We start from the raw sequence: 11,143 nt of genomic DNA on the forward strand, positions 1-11,143 counted from the left end.
TGTGTGTTTGAGGACCAGGGTTTCTCCCTGTGTTTCAAGAATAGAGGGTCCAGTGGTTCACATCTGAGGAATCAGGATGCCCACTTCTTCCAGGGGGACTTCAGCCACAAAACATCTGTGTTTGGAGTGGTACAGTGAAGTCCAAAAGTGTTTTTTTAATTGGTTTGCAGTTTGCAGTTTCAATTTATCTGGTATTTAAGAAGTACCTATTTATTATTAACTCTTCTCTTGACCACAAAAAGAGAGAGACTATGAAAATCTGGGAACAACTTGAAAAGAAATAAAATTTAATTTGGGAGAATGTTTTACTTTGCCACTGTATGTTCTTATGTGAATGATATAACAGAACTTAATTGTTTAGGTAAACTAGAAGCAAAATCACCTAAAAGAAACTGGAATAGATCATAGAATTGTAAGCTGTAAAGGATCTCCAAAGTAAAAGTATGGTGATTCATTGGTATTGTATGATAAAAAAAAATTTAAAAAAAAACTTGTGCTAAATTGGAGAGGAGAAATTTAGTGGAGGACAGCTAAGTTCTTTAGATATTCTGTAATATGATTGGGAAATAAAGCCTAGGGGAACTAAGAAAGTAGGAGAAAGAAAGAGACATGTTGAATCAAGATATGACAGAAATATAAAACAAAAAGAAAGGAGTAGTTTTGAATGGCTTTAATCAAAAGTCCACTGGAAGGATATAGACAGAAGGAGAGAAGGTTTAAGCAAGTATGGATGAGAAGAGAAGAATGAGGGGTACTATAAGTAAAATTGCAGTCCATTTACACTGGCACAGGATGAATGGAGGGCTTGAAAGTAAAGGATTTGGAGTTTGGGAAACAGAAATTCAAGGGACGTTTTTTATCTCATTGAGATAAGAAGAACATGAGAAACTCTCTTTGATTATTTTTATGATATGGAAAATATAGAAACATTTGCAGCATGGAATTATTTGAGGATAGCATACCAAAATTCTATCTTTGGAAGACTGTTAAAAGGGGATATTTTAGTCCTTGTGTAAGGAATGTGCATTCAAAATTTCACTGCTCTGTAACAGAGGTTATTTTTGTAATTTCCATGTTTTGGAAAAATCTTCATGGATCCTAAAAGAAGGGACTGAGACTACAAGACAGTCATTTTAAAGCTTTAGCAACAGACTAATTTAAAGTAGCAGACCCTATAATTTGAAGTTCTAGCAGTAAATGGCCCTTGGGAAAATTGAGATAATATGTGATATATTTTCTAAATATCGATCCAGATGTGAGAGAATTCATTCTAGACTCATTTTAAATGAGATTGGTTCTCCTGTTAGGATAACTATGATATTTGGCCCTTTCTAAGTAAATCAGGACTTAATGTAAAAATACAGTTAATATTTCACAAGAACTGTAAAATATGTTTTGTTAAAAGAATAATTAGATCAAAATTACACCATACTGGTCTTGAATCAATCAGTATAGAATGCCAAAGTTAAGAAGATGAATGAAGTGATTTTCTGTGTAAAATAATTTGGAGATTTATTCAAACAAATAGATGTCATTTGACTGGCAATACATTTTGTTTCATGTTTTAAACCCATAATTATGTATATATAATTACGTTTCCAAATTTTCTTGTGTTATGAATTTTGGGAAACCATCATATAAGAAATGCTGTTAAGAAGACAATAGAATTCCATCATTGGAAAATCAAATTCTTTTTGATATGGATGCCATGAAATTGTTGTTACTAAATCTGTTGTTGTAATGTTCCCACCTATCAAGCATTTAATTTGGAATATTTTAAAAGTGATTAATAATAATTATTTACTGTGTATGGAAATTTTGTTTTGTTTTGTTTTGTTTCATTTTGTTTTTTACCAAAGAAAAATGAAATTGGTTTCATTTGTAAACTTGCTATGTTCCTTGGGACCTTCTACTTGGACAAGGTCATAAAATATCATTATCCCTATAAAAAGAACTTGCTAAATGTGAAATTCTAACATAATGAATTGGCTTACTGAGAAACTGGGATCCCCTCTTCTATCCATCACAAACACTCATAGCCAAAGTGGAATGTTTCCCACCTGGTTACTTCTGAGCCTAGCTATGATATACTATGAATAATATGTAACTTTGCTGCATGGCTGGCTGTTCCTAAAAGTGAGCTCCCCAAATCTGTCCACGCTCATGTTTGTTGCTTCCATGACACTGTCTATCCATCTCAACTTCTGCTGTCCTTTGCTCCTTTTGCCTTCAATCTTTTCCAACACCAGGGTTTTTTCCAGTGGGTCTTACCTTCTCATTATGTGGCCCAAGTATTTAAGCATCAGTATTTGTCCTTCCAATAAAAAGTCTGAATTAATGTCTTTAAGTATTGACTGATTTGATCTCCTCACCATCCAAAGGACTCTCAAAAGTCTTCTCCAGTACCAAATCTCTACAAGTGACCTGGAACTCAGAGGTGGTCAAAGAAATATCTCCACAAACCTGACTTGATCCATCCACAAATATGTAAGACACCATTTAGTTTTTAGCCAGCACTCCCCATTGATTGCCCCTGATCAAACACAGCAATATGCCATTTACTTGGTGAGTCCTCCCCAAGATGTGAACCACATTCACTTGGAAATGACTCATGACACCTGCCTGGCCACAAAGGTATGTCATCACTACACATTTTAAGGGCATCTGGATCAGCAAGACCTGACTTCAGAGCCCTGCTGGCACCTGGTGGATGTGTGCACCCCCAGTTTCTTTCTTCCTAGGCTATAGCCACATCAGGATTCCCTTCTTTGGCAACCTCAGCCATACCCTCTTCACCATGGTCATTGACCTCCCCTTTTATGAATTCATCAAGGCCCTGCAACTTGCCCCTCAGTACCCCAGGCACAAAAGGTAAGTGGGGGCATCCTGATTAGAGTTGGGGCCCTCCTGGGGGCAGTCATCCAGAGAATGGCTGAAGAGGACATGCATAAGTGCTTGAGAGATGTTCAGGAGTGCTTGCCAGACACTTGAAGGAGCAGACCACTGTCACTGCCAAAGGAATTGACACCCTAGCTGAAGGATAAAGAACACTCACTGCCATGGTTGTGGAGACTGCTTGACCACAGACTCTCCGCTTGCAACCACAGGGGGAGTTTGCATCCTGGTGAACTTTTCCTGTTGCATGTGGTAAAGCCCTTCCATAAAGTCCACAAACTCATGGATGAGGACCTGGGTCATCGAGGTTAGTGACCTTGTAACTCGACAAGTACTTGTAACTAGTTACAAGTCGTGTCCCCAGGCCCTTTGAACAATCTGTTCTCCTGGGTTCTCCCTGGCAACTGTGCCCTGAGGTTTGTGGAGACTGATTCTTTTTATCTTATGTGTGGTAGGAATTAAGGTAGTGTGGTGTACTTACACCATAGGACCTGTCAGAATCTCCATGCCAAGACCACTAGTGGGGCACCTAGGTGGTGCAGCAGATAGAGTACCAACCCTGGAGTCAGGAGGAGCTGAGTTCAAATCTGGCCTCAGACACTTGAAGTGTGTCTAGCTGTGTGACCCTGAGCGAGTCACTTAACCCTACCAAGACCTCCTCCTCTCTTTTTACTATTAGGAGACACCCTGTTTTCCAGAGCTAAGGCCCAACAAACAAGCTGTGCCCTGGGCTTGGCATAATAACAGTCCTTTGTGGCTCACCCTCTGGGTGATCTCAGCCACAGCACAATCCCAGAATTGTTTCACACCAGCACCAGGTGGTCTCTGAGCTTGCACAAACACCTGTGGTACCCATGTTCCAGTCATGAAGTACTGCTATGAATCAAACTTGTCTCATTGCTGCTGTCAGGGCTACAGCTCACTGCATGGCCCTTGGTTTAAGTATTGAGATTCACCCACACTAAAGTAGGTCTCCTCCTAGAGGGGGCCCGAGCATATGTGTCTAGTTTCCCTCCTCCAATGGAATAAAGAAATTTTTTTTATACCACTGTTAGCTCTTTGCTTTTATTTTATTTGGTTTTATTTTATTTTTAGAGTTAACTGTGATTGTGATAACCTGTGTGAGCTCTCTGTTTTTGGTTTGTTTTTTTTTTTTTTGAGAGTTTATAGCAGTTGCAGAGCTATTGTGGCTGTTTGGTCATTTGTTATCAGGGGTGGCAGACCTTTCATACCACTGGATGGTTGGTAAGTTAGGAAAATTAGATTAAATATTCCCCATGTACTGCTCCCTTTATAAGGCCTAATTACTGAAGGGTTAACCCCTGATGGATTTTGTCATGAATGGTCTCAAAGACCACAGGGTGAATTGTTATCAGATAGGCCTCCTGGTATTGAGATCATCATGATAGTTTCCCATTACTGGAGACTATAGTTTATAGACTTTATGCATGGAAACCATTGTCATCAGATTAGGCCAGATGGTTTTGAGACCCCCTTAAGATTCCCCTTAAGGAAGGCATACTCATACACATGGGAAATACTAACAATACCATCATTTGAAGGTTAGTATTGCTATGTCCCCCAAATAAAATTTTGTCTGCCGTAAGTTTTTTTTTTTCTGCCTGATAATAAACCCTCCCAAAATAATACTTTGCCCTAACCTATGATAGGCACCTGAGGGGGGCTTGAGGGGAACCATCCAAAATCATAGTACAAGAACCTCACTCTTGGAAGAGCCTTCTGGAGCACATATCCCCCTATGGCAGGAGCACCTCCTCCCCTCCAGCAGGAGCACTCCTTCCTGCTGAATGGACTTGTGTCTCTGTGCTTCCCAACGCAGTGCTGCCTTTCCATGAGTTATACTCTATTTTAGTGTGCATGCCTGAATGGTATATTGGCTCCCCTTTACCTCTCTCTCTTTCGCCTTCTTCCCCATTGCCTACAATAAAGCTTTGCACTGGCCTGACTCCCATTGTTACTGTTATTCTCAGCACCTTAACTCATCTAAGGACCTCCACCTCCAAGCCCCAGGGGAATACTGAAGTAGAGAAAACTACAGAAACACATTTAAAGAGGTCATGGGACTTGCTGAGGTTTACCCTGATACCTGCGTAGCACAAGCTGGCCCAAAGCCCAGGGGTTTTCTTGTTCTTCTCTTAATCCCAATGTCATCAGGGCAGCCCCTACCTGCCCAAATCATAGGGAATGGTGGAAACCTGCTGCTAGAGAGGACTTTCTGAGGGCTCTTCATTGGGCACAGGAACCTTGGCTGGCAGAGAAGGGAGATTAGCCAGAAGCCTGGCAGGCAAGAGAGACTCACACACAAATCCCAGCTCTGCTGTTACTGGCCATGTGGCCTTGGCCAACCCCCTCCCCTCCTCCGGTTCCTAGTTTCCTTTTCTGTAAGAGGAGGAGTGTGGCCCTGATGTTTTGTGAGATCTCTTCTAGCCTTCCATCTTTGAAAACCTTCAACTCTTTTCACACCCCCCACCTCCAGGAACTTGTCCTGTCCCCGACCAACCAATCACCTGCTGAGAAAACCATAGTATTCTAACCTTTCCTGTAAGGGCAGCCCCAGTCAACCAGGAAATTCTGCAGGTGGTTTAACCCCAAAGGCTAGAATAGAGGCCTCGAATCCTTCAGGTCTGGCTTCCTAACCCTCAGGCTCCTGAGCTTCGGACAGGTTTCTGCCCACTTGTTGGACCGCTGCCCTGAATGGAGGAGGACCTGGACCAGGACAGGTGGCTGATGGTGAGGACACCCACCCCCATCCATCTATCAGCTCCTCCCTTCTGACAAACCCAGTCAAATCTGGAGGACGGGAGGGGAGCACAGCTTTGGACTGCTGCCACCAGCACCACTCCACCACTCCCTCCAGAGACAGCCCACTTGGAACAGTTGGCTGCCCCTCTACTCTTCCTCTTCTCCCCAAGCCTAGCTCCCCTCCCCTATGTCCAACTCCTTTGGATGACAAGAGATGCAGAAATGGGGGCCAGAGTCTGGGAGAGTTCTTTACAAAAATGGATAACCATTACAAGCATAGCTAAAAGCCTCTGACCCTTTCCTTTTACAGGAGAGGAAATGGAAGCTTAGAAGGGGAAGAGTCCTCCACAGCCCCCTTTGGGCAGCCACATACGACCGTGGGAACATAACAGCAAACCCATTGGGTTGGTGGCTTGGGCGGCTCTCTTCCAGGCTGCGGTGCTGTTGGTTAGGGGAGTGCTATTGACAGAGGTGGAGCCTCCCTTGTCTTTCCTTCATGTCCCTTCTCCTAAGTCAGCAGTTCTGGTAGGCTTTGGAAGCACCGATGACTGAAAAGGCCGAGAGCCTCTTGCAGAGTTTTGAACGGCAAACCACATCTCTCTTCTCGTTTGGTCCCATTGGTGTCATTTGGCCTTCCGCGGGGGTCGGTGGTGACAGGGATGATGGGCCCCCTTTCCACAAGGATGGCCTGCCTTGATGACAGCCAGGAAGCAGGCAAGGAAGGGTCTTAAAAAGCCAAACAGAGCCATTTGCATTGTATCTTCGAGGCAAGAGAGGCCAATGGAGATGCTGGAGCAGCCAAGTGAGGGGCTGAGAGCTGCACCTTAGAAGGGGACACCCATGTGGAAGCTGGGTAACTACAGCTTTGTGAAGGGCATTGTGGATATGGGGTTGCTTTTTATCCATGGTTATGACAGGGGGCTCAAGGCCATTTCTGCTGCCACTGTTGGCTCACAGAAAGCCTCTCTTCTGGTCAGATCTGCTTCCCTGACCACAGCCTGCCCCAGGTGAGTGACCATGCCCTTCAGGCCTTCAGGTTGCCTTGGACAAGAAGCCAGAGGAAGCCTCTCCGCCGTCCCTGGTTCCTGGGTGGAAGGCATGGCCAGGGAAGCTGTGGGAGCTGGGAAGGTCACTGAGAGGGACAGAAAGCCAGGAGGGATGCAGAGCGCAGCTGGGGCCCAGGACACACAGACACAGACACACACACACAGACAGACAGACAGAGAGACACAGAAACACGAGGTGCCTCTGTCCCTCCTCACCCAAGAGAACACTTGGGAGGGGCTGGGCGGGCGGTGGGGCAGGAGGGGGCCAGCCTCAGCAGAGAGGGCTCAGCGCAGGCGCAGAGGGACTCCAGGACCCCGGGGCCCCCCCCCCCCGCTCCCTGGGCGGGCAGCCACCTGGGATCCCCTCTAAGCAGGCGCATTAGCAGCGGCAGCCACCGCAGCCACCTCAGCCACCCTCCACTGCCCCTGAGGAGGCCAGTGTGGGCGTGAGCGTGCCTGCCACGGATCTGGGGCCTGGGCCTTGTGGCTGCGCGTGGTTCCGGGCTGAGAGGTGGGGGGGGGGGCAGCCTCGGGGGCGGTTGGGGAGGCAGCCCGCTCGTGGACTCAGCCTGACGGTAAGGGGGCTCGGTGCCCCGAGCACCCGGCCGCGACCTCCGCTGGGGGTTGGCGGCCTCGGGCCTCTGCGCCTGTGAGGCGGCTTCGGTCTGGTCCCCACCTGCCCTGGTCATCCAGCAGGAAGGCGGGCCTGGGCCTTGGGTCTGAGGGTCGGTCTGAAAGGAGACCTCTCGTAGGGGCTGCCTAGAGCCCCCCGGGGGGCGGGGCGGGCCGAGGGGAGGGGGAGGAGAGGGGGGGGGGGGGGGGGGGGAGGGGGAGGGGCCGCCAGAAGGGCCTTCTCATCCAGGCGGGCCCATGGCTCAAAGGGAGGAGGGCCAGGTTGCCGCCGAGGCTGCAGAGGAGCAGCAAAGGGCAGGGCTGGGGCCACGGGGTGACCCCAGTGAGGACAGGGAGAGGGCCCTGGCCCCGAGGGTTTCCCGAGAAGCAGCTGCTTCTCCTTCCGCCTCAGCGGAAGTTGGCATCATCGAGAGTGTCCCGCTGGAGAACTTCATGTGCCACGCCATGCTGGGACCAGTGAAATTTGGGCCCCGCGTCAACTTCATGGTGGGACCCAGGGGCAAGGGCGCCTTGCTGACCGCCCTGGTCATCGGTCTTGGGGGAAAATCGTTAGGGTTGTCTTTGAGAGAGTTTGTGAAAGATGGAAAGGTGTCAGCCACCATCTCCATCAAGCTGCGGAACAGAGGGGAAGATGCTTTCAAGTCTGACCTGTATGGGGCCTCGATAACTGTGCAGCAGTGCATCACTCAAAGCGGCACTACCAGTTACAGACTAAAAGGCCAAGCAGGAAACCTGGTGTCCTCTGAGAAAGAAGAGCTCATGGCCATTCTTGGTCATTTTAACATACGGGTAGACAATCCAGCCTCTGTTTTACAGCAGGAAGTAGGCAGGCAGTTGTTGCAGACCACACAGGATGGCGACAGATACAAATTCTTTCTGAAAGTAACTGGACTTGAACAGACTCGAGGAGAGCACTCGGAAATTTTGGAGCAGAAAGCCAGAAGCCAGCTTGAGATAGACCTCAAAAAAGAACAGCTCGAGAAGCTTAAGTGTCAGGGCACAGTGATAGAGGACCGTTTGCAGAAGAGGGTTGCCTTGAGGGAGAAATTAGAAGGCTTGAAGCATGAAATAGCGTGGGCGCTGGTGAGTGAAACTGAAAGAGAGCTTGATGATATGATTAATCATATCGATGCTGGAGACCAACATACCATGGTATTAAATCAGAAACTGGAGGCCTCAAAGGCCAAGTTTGATGCATCAGAAAGGAAGTACAGAACCATTCATGAGAACATGCAAAAGTTAAATGATCAAGCCGCTGCATTAGGGCCCGGATGCATGCAGGCAAAAGAAGATGCCAAGACAACAGACAAGGCCTATTGTCAGGTGGAGGCTGTCTATAATTCTTACCAAAACAAATTGAATCAATTAGATAGAGTTGCAGAACAGCTTCTTAACAAAATGGAAGACCTGAAAAAGAGTCTGGAACTAGCCGAGTTGGAAAAAGAGGAAAAAATTTCCATGTTGAAGGAAAAATTAAAGAACTTTGAGGATCAAGAAGATTCACTTGTTCAAGACATAAAACATCTCCATCAAGCTATAGCCAAAGATGGTGAAGAACGTTCTCAAATTAGCCAAGAAGAGTCGTATGTGCAGCAGATACTGCATGAGGAAAAACAGCAGCTAAACCAATGGAAAGAGTGTAGATCTGAGCCACTGAAACGATTTGAAGCACAGATTCTGGCCCTTCTTGAAGCAGTCGATGATGTCCATAGACAAGAGAACTTTACTTTTAAACCGAAAGGCCCACTAGGAGCTTGCATTCGTCTCCGAGACCCCAAGTTTGCTTTGGCTATTGAGTCTTGCTTACGTGGCCTTCTTCTTGCCTTTTTTTGTGACAACCACAAAGATGAGCAAATCCTTCAAGAACTGATGAAAAGGTTTTATCCCTTAGACTCTCCACAACCACCGATCATCGTGTCCGCATTTGAGTGTGAGTTGTATGATGTCACAGACAGAACGGCCTATCACCCAGAATTTCTGACGGTTCTCATAGCTTTAGAAATAGACAAGACAGTGGTGGTCAACACTTTGATCGACATGAGGGGCATAGAGTCGGTGCTGCTTATTAAAAGTAACTCTTTGGCCCGCAAAGTGATGCAGGCTCAGGAACCCCCCCAAGAACTGTAGCAAAGTTTTAACTGCCTGTGGCAATGAAGTATTTGAGAATCGCTACTACTCATGTGAAGAATCAAGACCAACTTACTTGGGTGATATGGAAATAGAAATAAGTAATTTGGAGAAAGAAATAGAAAATAAAATGGCACAGTTGTTAGTATTTCAGCAACAAGAGTCTTCCCTTGAAAAGGATGTCAGGAAGAATCAAGAAACTATTGATAGTCATTATTGACATTTAAAAGAGATAAAGATCAGTGTAATAAAGATCACTTCAGAAATAGAAGACCTTGAGGATGAAGATAAAAATCAGTCAATAGTTCTCTCAGTTCTAGAAGAGGAAGCTCAAGAAATTAAAGCAGAGATGAAAGAGATTGAAGAAGAGATGAAAACTCAAAAGGAAGAGATGGAGAATTTAAGGCAATTGAAAATAGATGCTGAATGGAGGTATGAGGAGTTTAAGATGAAACGTAATCAAGTTTCAGAATCCATAGGATCCTGTATGGAAGAAGAAAACCAGGCTGCCTTAGAAGTGAACATCCAACACCAGTCTGTGCTACATTATGAAAATGGGCTTGAGCAACACCTGAATTATCTCCAAATGAAAAAAGAAGAGCTGGCCATGAAAAAGAGAGAACTTGAGAGGGAGACTGCTCTGGCCAAGAACATCTGCTTTGAGCGTAAAGAAGTTACAAGAATGCCTCTGTTCTTGATGAAGAAATTAGTGTGTTAAGAAAGACTATCCGATCAGAAAACTACACTCATGGAAGCTCTGAAGAAATAAGGAAGCAGTACCAAGAAGTAAAAAAAAGTTGTCTTGATCTAAATGGTAAAGTGAAGGATTTGGAAAAGTTTATTAAAACACTGGATGAAATATCAACCCAGAGCTATGTAATTTACCAAAATCATAGAAAGAGTCTTTCTTTACGATGCAAATTGTACTTTCACATCTTACTATCTCAGTGGTCCTTCGATGGGGAGATGCACTTGGATCATGAGAATGAGACCCTTTCTATAACAGTCCAGCCTGGAGAAAGCACTGCTTTCAGTGACATGGCAGTTTTCTCAGGAGATAGCCATTCTTTTTCAAACTTTGTATTCATGCTTACTTTATGGTCCATCACAGAATCACCCTTCAGATGTCTGGTTGCATTTGATATCTACATGGACAGGAACCATAGAAAAATCGCCATGGACATGATCCTCAGGATAGCCCATTACCAGCAATGCCGCCAGTTCATCCTGCTCACTCCACAGTACAAGAGCTCTCTTCCTCCAAGTCCATTAATTTAAATACTCCAGATGCCAGATCCTGAAAGGGAGAAAATAATCCTGCCTTTCCAAGCAGTCAATTTAGAAGAAGAAGATTGAATTTTTACATAAACGTGACCAAACTGTCTGCTTGTTGTGGCGTTTTGTTTTTGTTTCTGTTTTGCTCAAAGTGTCTGTAGTGTAAATATTTCCAGTGTCATTTTTGGCCTTCCACAGCAAGGTCTATCCACCAATGACATTCTGTGCCTCTTTTGAGTGTCAAATCCTATAAAAACAAGGTCCTGGAAGAAGAGGCCATCTCAGATCCTGAGGAAGACCTGAGGACCACTTCATTCGAGGGGACCATTGCCCTTTTAATAAAGTGCTGTTGGCTCAGAGCTCTGCCTCAGTGGTTTTTCTTATGGGTTGGGCAATTACAATCC

The 11,143-nt window shown here is 45.6% G+C and overlaps 1 pseudogene; it reads left to right on the plus strand.

The window, feature by feature from the left end:
• Window positions 1–7,574: 7,574 nt before the first annotated feature.
• On the plus strand, window positions 7,575–10,820 carry LOC114053315 (annotated as a pseudogene).
• Window positions 10,821–11,143: the final 323 nt, after the last annotated feature.

The sequence above is a fragment of the Vombatus ursinus genome, unplaced genomic scaffold (assembly GCF_900497805.2).
Source record: "Vombatus ursinus unplaced genomic scaffold, bare-nosed wombat genome assembly UNPS02004080.1, whole genome shotgun sequence".
Lineage (NCBI taxonomy): Eukaryota > Metazoa > Chordata > Mammalia > Diprotodontia > Vombatidae > Vombatus > Vombatus ursinus.